The sequence below is a fragment of the Euleptes europaea genome, chromosome 12 (assembly GCF_029931775.1).
Source record: "Euleptes europaea isolate rEulEur1 chromosome 12, rEulEur1.hap1, whole genome shotgun sequence".
NCBI lineage: Eukaryota > Metazoa > Chordata > Lepidosauria > Squamata > Sphaerodactylidae > Euleptes > Euleptes europaea.
In genome coordinates this window covers 67,538,008-67,562,722 of record NC_079323.1, presented here as the reverse complement: position 1 = coordinate 67,562,722, position 24,715 = coordinate 67,538,008, and the positions used below count along the sequence as shown (strand labels likewise).

At 43.6% G+C, this 24,715-nt stretch overlaps 1 protein-coding gene across 3 annotated transcripts in view; it reads left to right on the top strand.

The window, feature by feature from the left end:
- Positions 1-24,715, top strand: part of KDM6A (lysine demethylase 6A) — a 334,756-nt gene that overhangs the window by 61,346 nt on the left and 248,695 nt on the right. The window lies entirely within an intron of this gene.

Below are 24,715 nucleotides of genomic sequence, written 5' to 3'. Positions count from 1 at the left end.
GGACTCAACTACTTTGCCTACCTTAAAAAAGCAAGTCTTTTTATTGATGTACTTCCAGTAAAAATGTATATATAAATATGTGTATATGCAAGTATTATAATGTCTTACATTCAATGACAATGTATTCAACAAAAGCAAGCAAGTTCTACATACTATTCAGTTTTAAAATCCAACTCTTAAAATATAACAGTCAAATAAGTCTGATTTAGTTCAGAGTATCTAATTCACATTCTAGAATAAAATATTTTAGAGCCGTACATACGACACACCTTCTTCTGAGACACTCTGAAAGAGGTCTGAAATCTAGCCCTTTCCTTGCCTGTATTTATACTGTTTCAATCACCTTGAGAAGGAGTTGGAAAATCCTGAAAACCTCCATGCATTGGGGTTACACTGTAGCACTGTTTTAGGAATGTTACTGCACGTGCTCAGTTGCTCTACTTTAGAAGACCATATTTGGACATCCACTTCCTCTAGGCTAAGCATACTATTTCTCAAATAGTCAGTGTTGAGTTTTGTTTATACATTTTATAACCAATTTTATCATCATTCTCATCTCTATAACCATACGATGAGTTTAAATCTATTCATTAACTTCTAGCATTCTGCTTTCATGTTTAAAACATAAAATACAATATATTATTTTCATTACATCATGTCATCATGAGTCAGCATTGAATATCCTTGGAGTACAGAGAAATTTTCCTTGAGTGAAAAATATTTCTGCTCTTGAAGTGATTGGAAAGGCAGGAAAGCAGAACATGCTGCTCTGTAGCTTAAAAAAATATGGAAAGTGCTACCAGGGATCCTGCTCTTCTCCATTGAAATGAATGGGGAAGGTCAGGAAAAAATAGGAAAAGTGCAGCACTGTCATTCAGCACTGACACTGAAATATCTGCCAGTATAATTCAGAAACATAAGCCTCTGGTTTAATATATCCAGGCTTTCTTTCCTTTTATAAAGATAATTAAAACCCCTGCTATATAGTTTGCAGTTTATATATATAGTTTGGGTTTTACAGTGAATATTTCTGCATATGTACAACACAATATCATAGTTCATGTGCTGCAATATGTCAGAGCCTATAACATGCCCGCCTCCAATCTTCTGGTACCTCACCTGTTTGCCAAGATTTTTCAAAAATAATGGGGAGAGGTTCAGAAATTACATCTGCAAGTTCTTTGAGTACCCTTGGGTGCAATTCATCTTGTGTGTAGAAGAATCTAATAATAGCGTCGGATTTGTGTCTCAAGGAGTTTACTGCCTGCTTCAGGTTGCTGGACCATTTGAGATTATATTGAAAATTTATGCCTAGATAGCTGAAGATTTTGACTTGTTCAATTTGATGTCCATTTATTTTCCAAGTTAATGGCTTCCAGGATTTAGAAAAGACCAAAACTTTGGATTTATTATAATTTATCTCAAGGGCATTTTCAATGCAGAAGGTCACAAAAGCCTGCAGAAGTCCTCACCCTGTCCTACCCCTTTCTGGGAGGCAAACTATTTGGGGAGAGACTTGAAAATATCCTAGTAGAAAATAAGGATAAGAAAAAGATGCTACCAAGTCTACTAGGAGAGAGGGGAGATCTGCCCCCTCCTATCCAGGTTTTATTAAATATTAAGACATGAGGAACTATGTGTAGAGTAACTTCACAGAACATGTGTTGATTAGCTTCCATATCTTATGTTTCCCAAGCTCATTGTATAGCTGTCATCCAGCTATGAGTTTGTGCAGCAGCATACTAATCATAGGGAGAAAAACTGGGGTGAGCACAGCTGTGAATACTGTTTATAGAGCTTCATGCTAATGTTTGGTTGATAGTTGTAAGTGATCATGAAATAAATTAGGGATATGATAGTATGTTCCACACACTAGTATCAGGGAAAAGATGAATAATTTTGTGTTCCTTGCTTTTTTTACCAAGTGTTTCTTGCTTCTTGGTAACCTCACATTTGTTGAGGAGCAGATCAAAATTGTCATCTGGATGTTTCTGACTAAAAGCAGTTACATTTAGTTTACTTTTTAGAAAATGAGACTTCTGAGATTCCAGGTTAGCCCATTTAAGAAAATTAATTTTAGCTTGTTATTTATCCTCAGCTAAAAGAAACAAGTTGGAGGTAACATTTTTCATGAGCTTTTATTTAGGCTACCAGTGTTCTAGCAAAAGATGAATACAAATTGGCATTGTGTTAAGTTGCATCCATAAAAATCACCTAGCAGTTAGTCTGATTGAAGTGGCTTTGTTACTTTAGCATCCATTAATGGTTATGTAACTTTTAAAATCACATTTCATTTCTGATCAGCCATATAGAGGTCTTAATCTGAAGCAGGTATATCCTCACAAAGATTCCTGTATTTGAAGATTCTTTAAAGCATATCACATGTAGAATACATCGAGGTGGACAGTGTTTTTTTTTAATATAGCCTTTCTCATGATTATCAAAATGGATGGATTTGAACCATTCACTTTTTCTTGCTATATTGTTGATGTAGCTGTTTATTGTACCTTCTTAAACAGCAAGCTGCAATACCATAAGCACAACTGTGAACATGTAGAGTAACACACCTTACACATGCCATTGTGAATTCTGTCTTTTCTATCATCTGAGGTTGCTGGACTTGGTTTGTTACATCTCCTGAGGTTTCTTCTCCACACAAGGGGTCATTCTCTTCTTTTCCCCTCTCAATATCTTTATTAATTATACACTTAATAAATTTGGCCCTATTAGCAGCATTACCAGTGGCAATGCTATAGGTCTGCTTTAGAGAAATTCCAAACTTTCTGAATCTGCAAGTTGACCCCTACCTCAAAATTGCTAGTTCTAAACGCCTCCCCAAATTCATTGTGGCAATCTTTTACCTATTGTAGATGTTAACTATTTACTGGTGTTCAGGGTAAGCTGTACCGTATAGGTGACCTAGGCAGTACCTAGGGCACTAAAAGGCTTTGTGAGCTGCTGTATGGACAAAGGCATATGAACAAATGTCATCGGTGCAGCTGTCTTCTTTTGCCTGACTCATGTTTTCTGAGCTTTGTGGAAATATAAAGAAGCTGAGCACAGAGGACCATGCAGTCTTTTCCTGTTCCTCCCAGAATTTGTTGTGTGAAGAAATACTTCCTCTTATCGAATCTCTCATCCTTCAGCTTCAGCAGATGACCCCGTGTTCTAGTATTATGAGAGAGGGAGAAAAGCTTCTCCCAGTCTGTTCTCTCCATGCATGGAGATGCCACTGGACTTTTGTGCCTTTAACAGTAGTCTGATGTGAAGTAGTTTAAGCAGATGAAACCTTTTAGGTATGGATATAAAGTGGCAGGAAAAGCTTCACCATATTATTTTTTGTGAAGATAGTTGCTGTTAAAGACACAAGAGCAGGGCCAATGAGGCGAAAAGGTTGTATGGCACATGATCCATAAATCTTCCTGAAACTAAGGAGATAAGCTTTGGCTGGGGCCTGTTTTAGGAGGTTCCCTCACCTGTGTTGCTTTCATTTGCTGAGTATATTTTGTTCTGTGCTTTCTCTAGGGAGCTCAAGACAGCATAAGAATTCTTTCCTTCCATTTTATCCTCACAACAATCCTGTGAGGTAGGTTACTCTGAGAGAGTGATTGGCTTATTCTAAACTTCTCTCTGGGGGGGGGGTTGTGAGGAAAAAAGAGTGTTTAAGGAGGCAAAGTCGTAGTTTGCGTAGGGCACCAAAAACTCCTGAGCCAGCCCAGTAAACTAGTTTAGCATTAGTGAAAGATCTCTGCATTTTTCTTGATTATACCAGCATTTTATTTAATTATATTTTACCTTGTTCTTCCTGCATTCCATGCCCCCTTTATTTATTTATTTTGTCCCTTCCTACATGATATAACTGCATAGTATGGACTGACTCATAGCATTGGAAGGAGTAGTGCTAGTCTGCAAGAGTTTATGTTGGGATAAAATTCTGTTAGTCTTTTAAGGTTCCACAAGACTCCCATTTATTTTTGCTGTAACAAAACACAGCTACTAGTCTGCAATTGACATTGGTGTTGATGAAATAATTTTTGTTCTTGGGTGAGTGGGTCAAATATAATATGTTCTATTCCCTATGCTAATTTAGGCAAGATCTTCTGCACATAGGAACGTGAAGAATATTCTTTATGGGTGGGAATCCAGAAGAAACTTGTGGGGGGCATTCCCCTGCTTTTGCTACCTTCCCTCTCCCCCATTCTCTGTAAAAGTTCCCCCCTCTCTCTTTCTGCCCCACCCCTTATCTGTCAGTCTTCCCACACACCCCTTCTCCCCTCATCCCCTCGGTGTCAGTCTTCCCCCTTACTTTCTCCCTCACCCCCTTCTCTAGCAATCCTCTCTTACCCCTTTCCTCCCTCACTCCTTGTATGTCAATCTCCTCCCTCTTACCCCCAGCCCTTCTCAATGTCCCCCTTTCTTTCCCCAACCCTTTCTCAATCTGCCCCATCTTTCTCTCCCATCCTCCCCTCTATTTCTCTCCCCTTCTTTCTTGTTCTCTTCCCCCTCAGACAATCCCACCTCCCCCCCCCGCCATGGCTGCCCTATAGTAGGCAATTATGATAGGTAGATGTTTTTGTTGGCCTAATTAGTAGCAAATGCCATTAGTAGCAAATGCCACTAGTAGCTAAAATTGACGAGTATTTTTTGTTTCTTTGTTTTATTGCTACACCAGTCATTGTGTTGTGTGAAGAAATCTAGTTGCCTGATTACTGAGAACCTCATCCAAATGTTTTGTATGTTCTAAGCTTGTAGCAGTTTCTAAGCTTGCATGTTAGCTTATTGCTATTCCCTCTGCTGCATTGAAAGAGGTAGAAACTTTTTAAAAAATAGGCCTTTGAGAGCTATATTCAAACTTTTAAATTCAAAAGCAATGTGTTTCATACTTCTGACAAAGTTGCTGCTGTGATTTTGAATTCTTAGACTTTATGGATGCTTTCCCAGCTTTTATGGTTTTCAGCTTTCATTAAGTAAATGATTGTTTACAAGTAGTATGCTATTGAACAAGAAAGGATATATTGGGGAAACTTTTCAGTGCACCAATGTTCTTATTAAAGTTCTTAATAGAAGGTGATTATTAAAATTTACACTTGAACAAATAATGCATTCCTACTCTTCTCACTCTTTGTATCATTGAGTTATGGGGGAGACTAAAATGTGAATTTATTACTATTGTCTTCACTTGTAGAAGAAAGGTTGAGGACTTTTCAGGACAATGGTTGGCTATATTTTGATGTAGCTATAAATTAAGAATGATATGTTGCAGAGTTGTCACCTATATCCATTTAATCCTGTTGATTTACAAGTAAAAATAGGGCTTTGGTGCCTTTTCTTGTCTATCACAACTTTAAATGTATAGAAAGTTAGATGTTAGCAATATAATTATAGTAATGCAAATTTTGACACAAGGGAACAAGAGCTGTTCAGTGCCCATGAGAAACAGGCAGGTGGCAGAATAACACAGATGATTATATATATTTTTGACTGAACTGCTTCCTCTCATTCCCGTTTGCTTCCTTCCTCAGCTTTAGTTATCACACACACGACAAGGCAGCTTCTGTTGGTCATTTTGCCGACTTAAATTCTTCAAACATTGCTTCCCTCTATTTAAACAAAGAGAAGGAAGTGAACTGTCTTCTGTAGCACTCTTCCCTTTTATAACTAAATCCTTTTCATTTCATTTGTGAAAGCAGTAGTCATACGGGCTTGTTTTAATTGATGACTCCGTAAATGTAGTCTATATACAGCCATCTATCTAATGTCTGGAAATAGAACCTTGAAATCTTTTCCACCTTCCAAAGAAAGAAAAAAACATTAGTCTTTTTGCTACTTGTATTTGAGGGTAAATACAAGCCTACTTTTATGCTGTGAACTAACACAATACATATTCAGTGCTCAGAATAAATTTAGCAAAGTATTATATTTGCTTCTAAGATTCATATCTTCAGTAACTAAAACCTAAAATTTGTGTAAGCCGTTCTCTTTTGGGGAGTGGTGGAAGACTGTGGGGAACTAGGGGAGGATACAGGAAGTAGGAGACTAATGGGGACTGGGATGCAAGGTCTGTTCTTGAATCAAAGAGAACAAGTCAGTTCTTTGACAACTGGAAGTTCTTGCTCAGTGATACTCTGCAGCTTGGGAGCCCCATTTGGCTGCTTAACAGCTCCCCTATGGCTCTTCTGAACAACAGAGGTGCTATCATATGTCACAAGACAGTGGATGGGGCTATTGCTCTGCAAGGCTTTTATGTGGAGGTGGTTCTCGCATTGAAAAAGTCACCACTGGAGATAACAGAGGACAGGTGGAGTCAAAATGGCCTTGCCCCTTCTATGGAGGGCAACCCTTGCAAGTTTCAGATTACCTGCCTTTCTCTGCTCATCCTTGTCCAAACAGCCCTGTTGACAATTGCCCTGTGGTAGTGCAGCCAGAGCCAGTCACCTTTGGGGCTACTCAGGAATGGAGGAGCTGGCATCAGTGGGCTCAGGAAAGTACAGTGAGGCCAGGAAGTGTGCCTGTGGATTCTGCCCAGTTTCAGCCTTAGAATCATAGAGTTGGAAGGGAACTTCAGGGTCATCTAGTCCAACCCCTGCACAATGCAGGAATTTTACAGCTACCTCCCCCTGCACCTCCAGTGACCCCTACTCCAATCCCCGAACATGGGGAAAAACCCCTCTAAGATCCCTGGCCAATCTGGCCTGGGGAAAAATTTCTTCCTGACCCCAAAGTGGCGATGGGCATTACCCTGGGCATGTAAGAAGGGGCCATGAGAGCCAAGCGCTGATGCAACCCTTCCTGCCCTTCCTCTCATGATCTGCCTAAGTTCACAGAATCAGCATTGCGAACAGATGGCCATCTAGCCTCTGTTAAAAAACCTTAAAAGAAGGAGAGCCCACCTCCTCCTGAGGAAGCCTGTTCCACCGAGGAACCGCTCTGTCAGAAAGTTCTTCCTAACGTTTAGCCAGAAACTCTCTTGATGTAATTTCAATCAGTTGGTTCTGGTCCGATCTTCTGGGCTAACAGAAAACAACTCGGCACCATCCTCTGTATGACAGCCCTTCAAGTACTTGAAAATGGTTATCATATCACCTCTCAGATGTCTCCTCTCCAGGCTAAACATACCCAGCTCCTTCAACCTTTCCTCATAGGACTTGGTCTCCAGACCCCTCACCATCTTTGTTCCCCTCCTCTGGACACGTTCCAGCCTGTCTACATTCTTCTTAAATTGTGGTGTCCAAAACTGAACACAATACTCAAGGTGAGGTATAACTAGAACAGAGTAAAGCGATACCATCACTGTATGATCTGGACACAATACATCTGTTGATACAGCCTAAAATCACATTTGCCTTTTTAGGTACTGCTGTCAGGCACGGCCTGGTACCCGCCAACAGGGGAAAAGGCGGACAGGCCAGATGGCTTTTCAAGGTTGTTCTGTTATTCAGTTTCACTTTGTTTTGACTTCGATATTCTCTGGGAACTGGGAACCGTTATCTTATGTTGCCTAGGCAACCCAAAAAGTCTCTTTTCACCTTTATATCGTTTGCACCCATTAGTGCAAACCCTCCCTCATTAGTGTCCTCGCAGTTTCCAAGTCAGATTCTGAAACTCGCTGTGTATTTTCTAAATAAACCATCTTTCTATGAAGTTCCTGTCTAGAGGTCGGTTATTGGGATTTGCCTAGTGGGCCCGGAGCTGACAATTGCATCCCACTAGTAACTTAAGGTTAGTGTATGGTCTTGTCAGGCCTGCTTTCTCCTCTCTGCATTTGGGAGTGTTTTGTCTTCTCGCAGATGCTTTGCTCAAGGATTGTTTATCTAACTGTTGCATTCCTCTCCAGCCTTTGATGCCCATGGGAGCCTGGCCCCGTTGGCCTGGGGTTGCCGTGCCAACATGTACTATCTGATATGACCTGTATGACCACTATTCCTCCATATATTCTGCTGTATGTCCATGCCCCCCCATTCCTGCCTTTTTATTTCTGCAAGCTCTGAATACCTGAATGTTTTCCAATAAAGTCAACTCTCTTTTGGACTACCTGTCTGCAGATGTTGCTTTTGGGAGTACTACGGGGACAAGTGCTTACATTAAGGCAGGAATCAATTCTCTTCTTTCACTTGCCTGGCTAGAGCCCTGGAGGGTTTGCCTGGGTCTCGGGTACGGGATCCTCGCCTGGAATCCTGGAGGACTTAAACCACTGGGCCCTTCTACTGGGAACGTTGACCTTCCCTGACGACCCTACTCTACTGCGTGATGTGCTCACCGAAGCTGTGCGGACTGATGCAGAAATCAGCCGCCTAGTGGAACTCGTTCGGATTCAGTGGCGCTGTCTTGCTGAAGCGAAGCCTTGGACGTCCGAGGACACAGATCGAAGCACCCATCACGAACTCCTGGCCCTGGACAAGCTACTGGACGAAGTGCGTGTAGCACAAGAGGACTTGGCCACCTTGACTCGCTTGTTAGCAAGATTGACATTGCAAGAGACCCAGCAGGACTCGACAGCGGTCCCCATCCGCCCCGACTCGCCCCGGTTCATGGCGGGAACGCAGGTGGGGGGAGCCCCGCTGTCACTCGTTCTAGATCCTAACGAGTGCCTAATGGAGGCACAAAAGGTCGCTGTCCAGACAGCGTTGCTATTCGTGGGACTGCCCCCGGCTACAGCCACGGTGGCCGATTTAACGCAGCTGTTAACCCCGACGTTCGGGGATGTCGCAGCTGCACTAGCTGTCCAAGTACAACCTCTGCTTGGTGGGGACTCTGCCCCACTCCTCGCTCTCTTAGAGCAAGAAGCCTTTCCAATCGTCACCACGACCGCCGCCTTGAAGCTCAAAGCAGACCAGGCACTCGCAGACCAAAAGAAGGCCGAGGAACAGTTGCGAGCAGCGGATGCGGCGGCCAAGGCTCAGGCCGAAAAGGAGGAGGAGCAACGATTGGCCGCTGATCGAGCGCGGGTAGACGCGGTCGTGCGTCCTAAAGACACGGTAGGATTTGGATTCTCATTTGGGTCCACATTTTCCCCAGCTTTTGCCCCGTCTCACACCACGCAACGCGCACGGCGCCTCGCAGAACGTCTGCCAGAATCGGACTTCTCTGACGAGGATGACCTGTATCGTGACGGATCCCACTGGGCTACCGACCTTCGAGTCAGCCGATCCAGACGCATCTTTTGCGGCGTCAAAACCGGGACTTAACTGACCAGGTAGCTCGGCTACAAGACCAAATGGAGCAACTACTCTGCAAGAATGAACGCTTGCACTGCGCCCAAACCACCCCAGCTTCACCGGTTCCCACCCAACCACCTCAGCCGGCTCGTCAACCGACTCCACAACCTCAGCCGGCTCCACAACCACAAGCTCCACCGGTCTTACCGCCCCCAGGAGCTCCAGTGTTGCTGCCTCCCGGGGCGCCCGTTTTGCCGCTCCCAGGGGCACCAGTTCTATGGCCCCCAGCACCCCCTATTCAGTGGAAACAACCGCGCCTTAAGATAACTTATGACGGCTCGGTTGATGCTTTGCCCTGTTTCCTACATCATGTGGACAGTTACATGAGGGAACAAGGACAGTACTTCCCCATCGAGGACAGCTGAGTTCGATTCGTTGCCTCTCTGTTGACAGGGAAAACGGCCGACTGGATGGTCCTCCAGTTTGACACTCGGGCCCGATCCATACGCTCTCTCAACAATTTCATGTTTGCCCTGCAGAGGCGGTTCAAGGACCCCTTCTTGGGAGAAAGGGCCAAAGCCAAACTCCTGCAACTCCGGCAAGGCTCTACTCCCGTTCGAGAATTCGCAGATGAGTTCCAACGACTTGCCAGTAAAATTGTGGATTGGCCTGAAGCCACTCGAATACACTATTTCCGGGAAGCTTTACACCCTGACATTTTGAATTGGGCGTACATGCAACGGGACCCCGACACCCTGGAAGATTGGATTTTACTGGCGGAGGAGGTGGAAAGCCGCCGCCAGTTTATATCTCTGGTCCGACGCCGGACCAGGGAGGGGAGTAGTCATCAAAAACCTCCTTCTAAAGCTCCAACCCCCGCCCCGCGGAGACCAACGCGGCCCGCGCAGGACCGCGAATCCCAGTTCCAGAGGGGAGCCTGTCTTGTTTGCGGCAATATGGGCCAGTTTGCGTCTGCCTGTCCGCACCGTCCGGACCTCGCACTTCCTCCCCGACCCGACGGACCGCACTGCGGGGCACCGCAGAGGCACCGCGGCCATCCGTAGCGCTGCTCTGGGACGACACGCACCCTCTGCACTTCACGTCGGAGAAGCTCCCAGTGAACCTACGTCTACCGACCCACCTGGGTCTCGGATTACAAGTGCCCCATTGGGGGACAGTTCTCCTTCTTCAGATGAGGATCACACCTGGAATCCCCCTGCGCTCAATCTGGAATCTCCTCTCGATCTGTCAAAAAACGGGCAGGGTCTGCGGTGAGCGGAGCAACACCGCAGACCCCTGCAGCTTCTCCTGCAAAGCCCAAGGCTCCTATTATGATGAGTGAAGTTGAAAATACCGTATATGTGGATGTGGTGTTACAACATTACAAAAGAGGCCCCCAGGTACATGTCAAAGCACTCATAGACTCTGGCTGTGGGCGCTCCCTAATCAATGAGGCCACTTTCAATGCACTTAAGGTCAAATCAGAGACACTGCTCGATCCCATCCAATTCGCTCAAATGGATGGCAGTAGCTTTAGGGGAGGCCCAGTTGACTGTTGAACACACGGGGTCGCGATGGGTATTGGCACTCATTGGGAATAAATCGACTTTACCATAGCCCCTATCAGGTACGGAGTCATTTTGGGAATAAACTGGTTCAAGGGGCACAGCCCTTCTATAGACTGGAAAGCTGATACTATTACGTTTTCTGATCCTGACTGCGCCCAACACCACCACGAAGTCGCTGTTGTCCTTCCAACAGCCTCAGCATTGGTCTCTGACCCCCCCTTCTTTGCTACCCGTTGAATATCGGGACATTGCAGATGTTTTTGATGCAAAGGAATGCGATGCACTACCCCCCCACCGCAGAACGGACTGCGCCATTGAAGTGATGGGGGATGGTAAGCTTCCGAAGAGTAAAATTTACTCCATGAGCGCTACTGAACGTACTTTGTTGCGTTACTTTTTAGACAAGAATGTCGCTCGAGGGTTCATACGGCCATCTTCTGCCCCTAACTCAGCCCCCACTTTCTTTGTCCGCAAAAAACGGGTGATTTGCGCTTGTGCATCGATTTTCGGAAACTCAGTGCTGTTACTCAGACCAATGCCTGCCCCATTCCTTTAATTTCGGACATCCTAGGGCAACTAAAGGAGGGGCGCATTTTCACCAAACTGGACTTAGTCGAAGCTTATTATAGAGTCAGGATTCGTGATGGGGACGAACCCCTCACAGCCTTTTCCAGCTGTTTTGGTATGTTTGAGTTTCTTGTGATGCCATTCGGGTTACAGGGGGCTCCGGGGGTCTTCATGCAATTTATTAACGAGATCCTACATGACTTATTATACCGGGGCGTGGTGGTGTATCTGGATGATATCCTTATCTATTCCAACTCTATGGACGAGCATGTTGCTTTAGTGAGGGAAGTGTTACAAAGCCTCAGAGACAACCACCTCTATGCTAAAGCCTCCAAATGTGAGTTTCACCAAGAACGATTGACATTCTTGGGTTACATTATTTCGCACCAAGGTCTCACCATGGACCCTGCAAAGGTACAGTCTGTAATCGATTGGGATCCTCCCTCTACCGGCAAACAAGTGTAGCAATTTCTCGGCTTTGCCAACTTTTATCGAGGGTTCATTCCCAATTTTGCTCAAGTAGCACTCCCAATCACTGACCTACTTAAGACTAAGGGAAAGGGGACTTCAGCCACGTTTCCCACAGCAAAAATCCAATGGACTCCCCAATGCCAGACCACTTTCAAAACCCTCAAGCAACTGTTCACCTCTGAACCAGTGCTAAAACATCCAGATCCTGAACACATGTTTATAGTGCAAGTGGACTCTTCCGACATAGCTATGGGAGGTGCTCTTTTGCAACAGGGTAAAGATGGTCTGTTGCACCCCTGCGTTTATTTCTCTAAAAAGTTTGCGCACTCTCAGCTGAACTGGCCCATTTGGGAAAAAGAGGCAGCCGCTGTCTACCATGCCCTCACTATTTGGAGGCAATTCCTTGAGGGTTCCAAGGTCCCCTTTGAGGTTTGGGCCGATCACAAAAACCTGGAGGCACTCACTGGGACCTGTAAACTGTCTGCGAAGCAGCTACTCTGGGCTGACTTCTTAGCTCAATTCTGTTTTGTGCTCAAGCATGATCCTGGGAAACAAAATGTGCTGGCGGATGCCCTATCCCGACTTCCCCAGTATCCCACCAAAGTAGACCGTCCCACCGAATCTCTCTTCTCCCCTGCTCACAGGGGAGTATTCCCTACTCTGATGGTCCAAACCAGGTCTCAGACCCAACTCCAATCCTGCTCTGAGCCGGTCGAAATGAACGCTCGAGGGGGGGGGGACTTCCACCCTGGACTCAAGTCTAACTCCCTCGCCTGCTCCATCCGCTCCTCCGACGTCCAAGCGCCGGGTCGAGCCAGTTGTGCAACCCCCCTCCTCACCTCCGGTCTCCCCTCCAGCTCAACAACCTGGCCATGTCCCGCCCACCTCACAGGGTAAGATGGATCTACCTGCCTCTTTCCTAGACTCTCTTCGTTCCCAATGCCAAGCAGAACTCTCAGCTCAAACACTTCCCGCTTCTTTGCTAGAATGGGGTGGTTATTGGTACAGGGACTCCAAACTGTATGTACCTAAGGGGTTGTGAAGGGAAGTCCTGCAACTAGGCCATGGAGCCAAAACCGCGGGACATTTTGGATTTTTGAATACTCTTCACTTATTTTGCAGGGAGTTTTGGTGGGCGGGCATGCGTGCCGACGTGGACTCATTCATCCGCAGTTGCCCGATATGTGCCACCGTTAAACGGTCCCAAGGGAAACCCACTGGACTGTTGCAACCGTTAGAAACCCCCTCCAGACCTTGGGAGATAATCGCTATGGATTTTATGACTGATCTCCCTCTCAGTGAGGGGAAAACTGTATTATGGGTTATTACCGACCTGTTCTCTAAACAGGTGCACCTCGTCCCGTGCGCAGGTATTCCATCCACCCCAAAACTGGCCTGCCTCTTTGTGTCACATGTCTTACGACTACATTCCTTTCCACGCAAGATTGTGAGTGACCGCGGAAGTAGCTACGTGGCAAAGTTTTGGAAAACTTTCTTTAAACTGGTGGGGGTGGAACAGGGTCTGTCTAGTGCTTTCCATCCTCAAACGGATGGGCAAACTGAACGTGTTAATGCTGTACTAGAATATTATCTTCGTTGCTACGTCAATTACCACCAGGATGATTGGGTTGAGTTGTTACCTTTTGCTGAGTTTGCTTATAACAATGCTGTACATCAATCCACAGGTTTTAGCCCGTTTCAGGCTGTATATGGCCAGGATTTCAGTCCCATTGGCCATGTTGATGTTTTGAGGGAGGAGGGCGGCGAAAGCATGGCGACTTGGGTGCATACAATTCAAACCACCTGGCCCTGGCTGGTGAAAAACCTTGAGCGAGGTAAACGTAAATACAAAGCTCAAGCTGACAAACACCCGTTTCCCAGCCAGAAGTTTAATGTGGGTGATTTGGTCTACCTGAGGACATCCAGCCCTGAGGACTTTGTTTCATTTAAAGAAACTAGGTGTTTATGTACTACCCCTATGCTGATCCCAGGCTGCATCTCCCTTCCCTCTGTTTTTTGTGTTCTGTTTTTGCCATGTTGAGCACCATTTTCCTAGCAAGGGAAGACTGAGGAAAAGTAGTAATGTAGCAGTTCTGCCCTCTCTTCATTACCTGTTTCGATTTTACTTCCCTTTCCCCATAATGGACCTACCATGTCCTTGTTCTTTTTCTTACTCTTAACATAACCAAAGAACCTTTTTTTGTTGTGTTTAGCATCTATCGCTAGCCTAAGCTCATATTGATCTTTTTTTTCTAACACTCTCCCTACAAGCGCTAGTTATTTGTATATATTCATTCTTGGCTACAAAAACCCCTCCTTCAATTTCCTAAATGATTCTTTTTTATTTCTCAAATATACAAAAAGCTGTATGGAGCCATCCTGGCTTCTTTATACCCCTCCCATTTTTTTCTTCTTCTTACAGGAATTGTTTGCGATTATGCCTTCAATATATCGCTTTTAAGAAACTCCCATTCCTCTTGAACTTGCTTCTCCTTAAGTATTTCTGACCATGGAATTCTACTCAGCATAACTTTAAGTATATTAAAATTTGCTTTCCTAAAGTCCAACCAATATGTCTATGTAAAGCTTTCCCCTTACCCAAGATTGTAAATTCCAAAATTACATGGTTGCTACTACCCATGTAGTAGGACTTTCACCTTGTCAACCAGTTCTTCCCTGTTGGTGAGAATCAAGTCCAAGACAGCAGACCCCTTGTTTCCCTCTCCACTTTTTGAAAAATGAAGTTGTTAGCAATGCAAGTCAGGAATTTACTTGACCTTTCACTTTCAGCAAAGTTGGACTTCCAGCAGATATCTAGATAATTGAAATCTCCCATGACTACTGTGTCCTGCCTCTCTGAGAACTTTGTAATCTGGTTTAGGAGTGTCTCATCCAAGTCCTCTGCCTGGTTTGGTGGTCGTTAGCAGACCTCCACCATAATATCACTATTATTTCTTACTCCTTTTATGTTTACCCAGAGACTCTCGACTTACATTCCATGCTCAGATTCATGTATTTATTCACAAGTATACACATCCATGACATATAATGCTACTCCTCCCCCCTTCCTTATTTGTCTGTCTCTTTTAAGCAAGTTGTACCCCTCAATCCTAATATTCCAATTGTGAGTGTCATCCCACCAAGTTTCAGCAGTGCCTATTAAGTCATATTCCCTATCCTGCATAAGGACTTCAAGTTCCTCCTGCTTGTTTCCCCTACTCTGTGCATTAGTGTGGAGACATTGGAATCCATGGTTTATGTGTCCTGAGGATTTCGTTTCTGGGCTCACCCATGAGTTAATTTTTCCTTGCATATGTGCCACTCCACATAAATCTTTCGTGTTCTCATCTCCAGTTATCATTATAATAGACTTTAAGTTTTTGTCTCACTACCCAATAGAATTTAGTTTAAAGGGCTCTGTATCAGGTTTGCAAGTCTCTTACCAAACAAATTTTCCCTCCCTTCGTGAGGTGCAAACCATATCCTGATAAAAAAAGCTTCATCTTGAGGGACTTCCGGTGGTGCTGCTGGGGAGAGCACTCCATTTCCCCAGGTCGTCCTGGGAGAAATCCAAGTTTGCGTTATTTCTGGGGTACATAGATACCCCAATCCGACCCTTGCAAGTGGGTTGGAAAGCAGGAATTCCCTGCAGCCCGCAAACGCGGTTTGACCTCCTAGGTACTCTGAGGGGGCTTTTTTAAGCCCCTCGGAGTCCTGGATGCCGGTCCTGCGAGGGCACTAGGGAAGGACATCGCCAAAACGCAACTTAGGCATCAAGCTCCACCCTCCACCACCTTAATACCAACATAAGGACTACATAAAGAAAAGAACCTCACCTCTTGACACCCAAGTGAGTACAAAAGAACTCTTCGTCTACCTACTGGAAATTTGAACAGACGGGGGGCTGATAAGAATATTTCTGGGACCCCCACTCCTCCTTAATCCGAACTGAAAAAGTTTGATTTGAGTTAGCCATCGGGATTAGCGACAGGAGCCTTATCAATCCGATCAGCCTAAACCATAATAAAGAGTCGGAAGGATACCTTTTGATTGACAAGAATTATCACCAATGGGTCCAAGAGAAGGGGAGGGTGATTTTTCTTCCTGATTTTCCGGCGAAAAGAATATCCTGCCACGTTTGCAGTAAGGGAGTGCCTGGAACGGAAGACCCTCTATAACACCCTCTCTATCATCGGAACTAAAACAACAGGAAGTAGTCGTAGGACTGATTACGCGTCGCACTCGAGTTACTCTGAAATCATTCCTGAAGGAACAACCATCGAGAAGAGGCGGTAGAAGGTCCACGGCACTAGCAACTTCCTGTATACTTCCTGATCAGCCCGTCCTAGAGCGACCGAAAAAACTCACTGGTATTTCAAAACTTTAAAACGCAATTTTAGAGCTAATTTCGACTCTTTTCAACCCGAAAAAATTATAAGGCTGATATTTGAATCATTATCTTTTAATTAGCACTTTAAAGGCCCTGTCTGTGGGCATGTATTTTACCAGCTTCTTTTGAATGTAAATGTCGGGAACTCGACCCTGCTCTGGCTCACTACACAGCCCTGCCTATACTAAACTAAGGGAATCACTACAAACCTCAACCATGGAAAAAAAATTACAGGACATGCTAACTAAACAAACAGAGGCAACAAATAAACAGTTTGAACAGATGTCTACACAGATGGCACAGTTGACTTCTGTGATGACAAATCTTGGTCAAGCATCCCAAGCTATTAATCAGAAGTTGGATGTGGTTACAGGAGACTTGAAAGAAGTAAAAACTCAAATGACTGTCATGAAGACAGATATGCAAGCGATGGATGCATCAATTAAGAAAGTGATGGATGAGCATAAGGATACAAAGAAAAAATTAACAAGTCAAGAAAAACAGATTGAAACAATACAAACTGATCAGATGGCGGCAAAAAAATCAAATGGCAATGATGGAGATGAGAGTGAGAGAGACTAACCTTCGTATACGCAACTTTCCAGACATGATGGGAGACAATAAAGAAACTGCACTACCAAATTTGGCCTACTTATTTCAGATAGATGAACAAGAATTAAAACAAGCCATTAACAGAGTATACAGGATACCATTACCTGCTAGAATGAGGAGATCTAAGCCAAGAGATTTGATGATAGTGTTTTATGACACTAGAGTTAAAGATAAGATTATGAAGATTCACTATGAAAATCCAGTGTCAGCAGGAGATTCCCCTCTCATATTACTGAAGGATATTCCAAGGCATCTACTTTCACAGAGGAACAACTACAAAGATTTTGTGTCTACATTGAAAGCTAATGGTATCAAATACCGCTGGATCATGCCACAAGGTTTGGCTTTTACCTACAAGGAAGTGAAAACGACAATTCTATCTCAAGCAGATGTGGGGAAATTTCTGAGAAAGTATAAAATGGACCTTAAAGAACTATCTGGGGAGAAGGAGGAAGAAGAAGAGGAAGAAGAAGAGGCACAAGGTGCAGAAGGAGGTACCAAATTATAGACTTTTTACCCTGTTAAAAATACTACATTATGGCAAAAGCAATTTCTTGGAATGTAAATGGACTGAATGAGAAAACTAAAAGGGCTAGAATTTTCAAATATCTACAGAAATATAAATACTCCCTAATTTGTCTACAAGAGACTCACATAGCTTCAAAGCATAAAAAATATTTGGAGAAACAGATGCTTGGACAAGCATTTATTGCCTCAGCTAAAACTAAAACAAAGGGAGTGGTAATTTATGCCCACCCCAGTCTTTGTCCAGAACTATTATACAAAGATAATGAAGGAAGAATTGTAATTATTAGAACTAAAATATTGGGACAAAGGACAATAGTGGTTGGAATTTATGCACCTAATGAAGGGAAAAAATCCTTCTATGAAAATCTACATGATTTGATAACCCAACACGCAAAAGATCAAATCTTATTGATGGGCGACTTCAATGGAGTTATTCTCCCATCATTGGACAAAAAATCAAAAGCAAAAGACATCAATGACGGTTGCTTACCTAAAACTTTCTTTACTATGGCTTCAGAATTAGAACTACAAGACATTTGGAGAACAATGAATACAACTGCTAAAGAATACACTTTTTATTCAGCGAGACATGATTCACACTCCAGAATCGATATGATATGGGCCAGTAAATCAATTTTCACTCAGTTACGTAAAATCCATATTTTACCCAGAACTTTTTCTGATCATAATCCTGTTACTTTTGATTGGAACAATAAACAAGCATTTAGATGGCGAATGAATGATAAACTTCTAAAAGATAACAAGATACATAAGGAATTACAGGTTTTAATGAAAGACTTTTTTGAAATTAATCTTAATGGGGAAACTTCTTTAAATACAGTTTGGGATGCATTCAAAGCTGTTCTGAGAGGCTTTATGATACAGAAACATTCGGCTTGGAAGAAGACTCAATTACAATTTACAAACAATTTACTTTGGAATTTACAAAATTTGGAACAGAAATTGGTAACGGTAACACAGGAAGAGGAGAAAAGAGAAATTCAAATAAAGATTTCTGCATCTAAACATCAATTAAATTTGGTAATAATGGAGGAAATGAATAAAAACTTGAAACTTGCTAAACAAAAGTATTTTGAATATGCAAATAAACCAGGAAAACTTTTAGCAACACAATTAAAGGATGCATTCCAAAAAAAGGTTATAACAAAAATCCAAACTGCTAAAGGACCAGTCTATTCAACTTCAGAAATTCAGAAAGAATTTGTTTCATTTTATTCTAAGTTATATCAGAAAGAAAATACTCCAAAACAGAAAATAGATAAATTTCTAAACTCAATACAGATGAAAGCTTTATCAATGACCCAGAGAGAATGTATTGAAGCTCCAGTAACAAGGGAAGAAATACAAGAAGCAATACTGAGACAAAAAACGGATAAAACACCTGGACCAGATGGAATTACTGCACTATTTTACAGAACATTTAGTGACAATTTAGTTGGATTTTTTGGCTTACTTTACAATGCAATTTTGGATGAGGGAACATCTCCGGAGACTTGGTCACATGCATTTATATCATTGATACCTAAAGAAGGAAGGGATCCAGAAAAAACATCCAATTATAGACCTATATCGCTGTTAAATGTGGATTACAAAATTTTTGCTTCGGTTTTGGCATGTAGGATAAAACAATTCATTAAGGATCTTATACACGAAGACCAAGCAGGTTTCATACCAGGAAGGCAAATAAAAGACAATGTAAGAATTTTACTAGATTAATTGGAATATTATGACCAGAATATCCAACAAACTGCGGCTTTTGTATTTTTGGATGCAGAAAAAGCCTTTGATATGGTCTCCTGGAACTTTTTGAAACGGATTTTGGATAAATTGAATTTTGGAGATCGTTTTCAGAAAGGTATATCGGCTATTTATACCTCCCAACAGGCTAAAATTTTGGTTAATGAATCAATGTCAGATAATTGCCAAATCACGAAAGGGACCAGACAGGGATGTCCCTTGTCTCCACTTTTATTTTTGTTGGTGTTGGAACCGCTATGTGTGAAACTAAGAAGTATGGAGGACATCCGCGGGTTAAGAATTAAAAAACATGAATTTAAGTTGAGAGCATTCGCGGATGACCTACTTTTAATTTTGGAGAACCCAACACAGTCAATGAATATACTTCGGGAGACTTTGGACGATTTTGGGAAAATATCAGGCTTCAAAGTGAATCAAGAAAAAACAAAGATAATATTTAAAAATCTACCGGAAACACAGCAACAGGAATTTATATCATATACTGGTTGGGAGAAAGCAAACAAAGTTAAATACCTGGGAATTTGGTTTACTGCAAAGAATAAAGATTTGATAACCAACAATTACCTCAAGTTATGGGGTAAGATTAAAACTGATATGATTATATGGTCAAATAAAAAATTGTCACTAATGGGACGTATTTCAACGATTCAAATGAATGTCTTACCAAGGATGCTCTTCTTATTCCAAAATTTGCCAATAATATCACACACTAAATATTTTGATACTTGGAGGAAAGACATTTCAAACTTCATCTGGCAAGGGAAAAAACCAAGGACTGCTTATAAATATTTGGTGGATCTAAAAACTAGAGGAGGTTTAGCACTGCCTAATTTTCAACTCTACGCTGAAGCGGTAGCTTTAGTATGGTTAAAAGACTGGATGAATTTGTCAAATATACGTTTGCTAGACTTGGAAGGTTATAATAACTTAAGTGGATGGCATGGCTATTTGTGGTATGATAAAATTAAGTTACAAGCAACATTTCGTAATCATATAATCAGGTCCTCTTTACTTCGTATCTGGATGAGATATAAACACATCTTGGAACCAGAAACACCGATGTGGATATCGCCTCAAGAAATGTTAACATTGCGCCCACTTAGACCAGACAAATTTATTACTTATCAAGATCTAATTAATTGGGACGGAAAGAAATGCTCACTAAAAGACTTTCAACTTCTTAAGGATGATTTACAATGGCTCCAATACTACCAAATTAAATCAGTTTTTGTACAAGATGCTAAAAAAGGTTTTTCTAAAGAAAAATCTTCTTTTCAAAGGATTTTACTAGATAATAATACAAAACTGATTTCTAAAATGTATAATCTCCTTTTAACAATATATTGTGAGCAGGATACGATTAAACCAACTATGATCGACTGGGCTCAAAATGTGGGACATGATATTGCTTTAAATAAATGGGAACGACTATGGTCCAAAGATCTAAAAGGAATAAAAGCACAGTCAGTGCGAGAAAACATTTATAAAATGATGTATAGATGGTATTTAACACCTAAGAAAATTGCAAAGATTTATAAAACAATGTCCCCTATCTGTTGGAAATGTAACAAAGAAATTGGTTCCTTTTATCATATGTGGTGGACCTGTGACAAAGCTAAAGACTTTTGGGACGTGATCTATAATGAATTGAGACTAATACTACAAAAGAATATACCCAAAACACCAGAAATGATGTTATTGAGTATGATTCCAGACGACTTATCAACACAAAGAACCTTTTTGATTTATGCCACAACAGCTGCGAGACTGCTTTATGCAGCGAAATGGAAAGGGTTAGAAATTCCTGAGAAAAAAGACTGGATTGTTAAAATGTTTGAAGTGGCAGAAATGGCAAAACTCACAGCTATTCTAAATGAAGAAAATGACACTCGGTTTCTGGGGGAATGGGGGGCGTGGATGCATTATTGTGAATATGAGTTAAAATTGGGAAGAATGGAAGAATATTTTCTAATCTGATCCAGAGGATTATTTTTGGTCTTTTTTATAATGAATAAGCATAATTATATTTACTAACAGATTATGGTTTTTTTTATATATGGTATTGATAGTTTATTAAGATTAGATTAACTACGACGGGATGAACTTTTTATTAAGAGGAAGATAGAGGTGAAGGGGAAGTCAAAAATTTTCCATTTCTTTTTTTTCCCTTTATTATATGTTATGGAATTATAACAACTTTAGGTTAGAATTGAAACTTTATATTGTCATAGATGTTGTTTAATGCAATGGAAAATTTCTAGTATAAAACCCAATAAAATTTATATATATATATAAAAAAAAGCTTCATCTTGAAAGTGTGAGCCATGGTCCTTCTTTCCTTTTGCTCAGCAGTGGCATCCTCATTAGGCACTGTACTTGGCAATGGCAGTCTTGCCCATCCAACCCATTGGCAGTGGCTTCACCAACCTGCTTGTCTGCTTCCTGACCTGGCAGCCTCAGGCCCAGGCGGGTGTGCTGACTTCCCAGCTAGTGGCAGCAGCCTCACCAGACAGCTTGCCTGTGCCCGGCCTGGTGGCAGGCCCAGGCAGGAGTTGGAGAAACCAGGCACTGCACCACCAGCCTATGCTTGGCCATAGTGGCCTTGCAAGCCTGCTCACCTCACGCACGTGGCAGCAATCTTACCAGCTAGCTTGCCTCTTGCCCAGAGATCCAGGCAGGTGGCAACGCTTGCCATTGTGCCATCAGTCTGTGTGCAGTGGTGGCATGCTTGCTTGCCTTTACTCCCAACCACCGTGGCAGCAGCATCCTTACTTTCCTGCTCTCCTCCTGGGCTAGTTGGGTGGGGTTAGGAAGTGTGGCCATCCAGGCTGATGGTCCACTGGGATTTTTCCAAGTAGTCATAAGGGTCAATCTGACTTGTGCTGGGGATGAAAATAAAGGCACTCCCCATCCTCTACAACAAGCCCTCCACACCCTTCACACTCTCATCCCAGTGTCTCCAAAACACAAAACAGTGCCTTTGAATTTCTGTCTCCAGTATAGAACCCAATCTCACTGAGGTTGTGTCTCAGAGGGATAGTAGTGTATCATACTGACTGACAGGTAAGTTACATGCCACTGAGCTGTATATTTAATATTAGTATATATTGGGTGGGGAACTTTTTTTCTGCCAATGGCCATTTGGATATTTATAAAATCATTCAGGGGGCATACGAAATTATCAACTGTTCTAATCCTGCAAGTGCAGAATATATATGAATATATTTGTCATCCACATTTAACAGTGAAAACAAAAAGTGATCAGCAGTGCAATTTTATGCAGGTCTACTCTAAATCCTACACAAGTCCATTCAGTGGGGCTTACTCTTCAGAAAGTGTCAGTAGGTTTGTCCTGCAGATGTCTAGGATCTTAACCTATTGGTGAGCTACCCATTTTGGCCCAGAGAAACTATGAAGTACACTTTATTTATTGAGAAATTTTACATGCTGCCTAGATCTTGACTTGGATGCCCCAGCCCAGCCTCATCAGATTTTAAAAGCTAAGCAAGGTCGGCCCTGGTTAGTACTTGGATAGGAGACCACCAACAAATACCGGAGTCGTTATGCAGGGAAAGGCAATGGCAACCCACTTCTGTTTGTTTCTGTCAGATAGGCTCTCTGCTGGCCCCGGATAAGAAACAAGATGGTTCCCCCCATGGACAAAATGGAGTTTTTTGTGCACTCCATTCCTCCCCGTTTGCACCCGGTCTCCTGCCCAAGATCTGCACCTCCATGGAGACCTGCCCGAGTAATCGCTGATCTGATACCGGGTCCCGCAAGACAATGCCGGGAGCCCGGGAAGATCAGCCAGTTAACGCACGCGTTTATTTTCTGTATGCGTTGTCTTAAGTCTTTACCGGTAGTTAACTTCTGTATTGTTGCTTTGTTTCTAAAACCTAATCAACCCTATATATGTTTCCCCATGTCTGTATTCTAGCCTTAAGTCTCTATGACCTGCAGAACTCGCTGTCTTTCTGAAATAAACTTTTAACTCGCTGCAACGTCTGGAGTGAAGTTCCATTGCAAGAAACGCAATGTGTTGCTGAGGCCTGACAGTTTCTTGCCCATCCAGGCAATGCCGTGGATTGAACATGGGACCTTCTGCATGCCAAGCAGCTGCTCTGCCACTGAGCCACAGCCCCTGCCAAGCAGCTGCTCTGCCACTGAGCCACAGCCCCTGCCAAGCAGATGCTCTGTTTCACAGCCAAAGTTGCACTTTGGCTGTGAAATAGTGACTTGGTGAACCTTCTTTGCCGATGTGCCATCCCCCTGGGAGTCCTTGGGGCCTCCAGTTCGGGCTCAGTGGGGTCGGGTCGAACAGGGGGGGGAGCAATCTGGATCGCCCCACCTGCTTCAGCTGTCGGCCTTGGGGGAGAGCGAGGGGAGGGTTGCGCAGGGGGCCACCTAGCCAGCAGAGGATGCGGCACAGCCAGCGTGCAGGCTGGCGAAAGGGGAGATTGCAGTGTGGGTTTCGGGCACCCCAGTGGCGTCAGGCCATGGCGGCGTGTGTGGCTGGGGATTTGCCCCGCCGCATGAGCAATGCAGAGTGCCCCACCAGCTTCAGTTGTTGGCCTGAGGGAGAGCAAGGGAAGGGCCAGGCAGGGACCCACCGAACCAGCAGAGGGCGTTGTGTGGCTAGCGTGCAGGCTGGCAAGGGGGGAGATGGTGGCTTGAGTTTTGGGGGGCCCTGCAGCGTCAGGGGGAGTGCAGCCGGGGGATCGCCCTGCAGCACAGGCAAGCTGGGAGGGGGAAGAAGGTTCGAGGCCATCCCGACGACCGGCGTGAAGAGGATAGGAGCGGCCCTCCAGGGACTGGAGGTCAGGAGGGCCGAAGCCGCAGAGCGTGGCATGCCATCCACTCACCTGGAAACAGCCAGTGGGGCACAGGCGAAGGGAAGGGGGGCTTCCCGCATTGGGTGCCAAGCAAAGCTGGGCTGCCGAGAGCCAGCCTGGCCAGGTGCACATTTTGGATGGAGGTTCCATGTCTCTCCCGGAACAGGAAGCAGGGAGTCTTGGGAGACATGGCCCCACAGTCACCCAGTTAGCCTTGAGATCTGCTTGTGTGCACGCCTGCCAACAAAGCCCAAAGTTCTGAGTTTCTATGGCAGGGCTCTGGAGCTTTCAGCCTTGGCTTGCAGGCCGCATGAAATGATCTTGCAGGCCGTGAATGGCCCGGGGGGGGGGGGCGGAGGTTCCCCACCCCTGGTATATATACCTTTACTGTTATTTTATGTGTGTGGTTGGTGGTGCGGTGTTCAGGGCATATAGAAGTCATGTGACTTTTTTGTTTGATGGGGATCATGACTCTTCATGAGCCACAGAGTGAGTGCCACTGTACTAACCAGTCCCTGACTCTGACCCGATTTGTAGCCCTACTGTATGTATACTTCCGCAGCATTTTTTTCTTGCAACCAAAAGGGTTTTAAATGCTCTGAAAACTAAAGAGAAAATTTCAGGATGTATGCTGAGGGAAAATAATATACCCCTCTTGCGAGGGAAAATATTATACCCCTCTTGTGAGGGAAAATAATACACACACCCATCTGGGGAGCTGCTTGGGCTCTTTTTTTCACCTGGAACACTGGCATTTAGGTGATAGAACTAAAGCCTCTAGTGATTCGTGGACCCTGTTCTTTCTCCTCCAAC